The sequence below is a fragment of the Halyomorpha halys genome, unplaced genomic scaffold (assembly GCF_000696795.3).
Source record: "Halyomorpha halys isolate HHAL.00 unplaced genomic scaffold, Hhal_1.1 Scaffold401.1, whole genome shotgun sequence".
Taxonomy (NCBI): Eukaryota; Metazoa; Arthropoda; class Insecta; order Hemiptera; family Pentatomidae; genus Halyomorpha; species Halyomorpha halys.
The window spans coordinates 804,423-804,940 of NW_027108484.1; positions in this window are offsets into that span (position 1 = coordinate 804,423).

Here is a 518-nt window from a genome sequence, read left to right on the forward strand (position 1 = left end):
CCTATTGAATGACACACTCATAAAAAGTAGCCTTAAGAAAATCCAATTTGAGTTAAAATACTTATATGAATTTTCCTAGGTTGCTCCGTGACTGTTGCTGGTCGACCGCGTATTGCAGTACCTCCGGGAACGACCCATTAAATTACACATTCATCCAAAGACTCATTAAGAAAATCCTATTTTGGCTAAATTTCTTAAATGACCTCCAGGATTGGGCTATACAATAATAGCAATAGGAAGTTAGAGTGAGGAAGTAGAAAATGGCCAAAGCATAGACCAGCAATGCTAATGTTAGGAGTTACAACTTTATAGTTTTTTCTTAAGTTGCTCTTATTGTTATTTATTTTAATTTATTTGAGCCATGTATAATTTTGTTGTATTCTTTTGATGTTATTTTATTTATTTTTGTTTTTACACTACACAATCTACTTGTTTTACTTTTCTTATTTAATTTTACATATCCACTTATTTTTATTTCATTGGTTTTTTTTTTTTGTAGTATTTATTTTAATATTAAT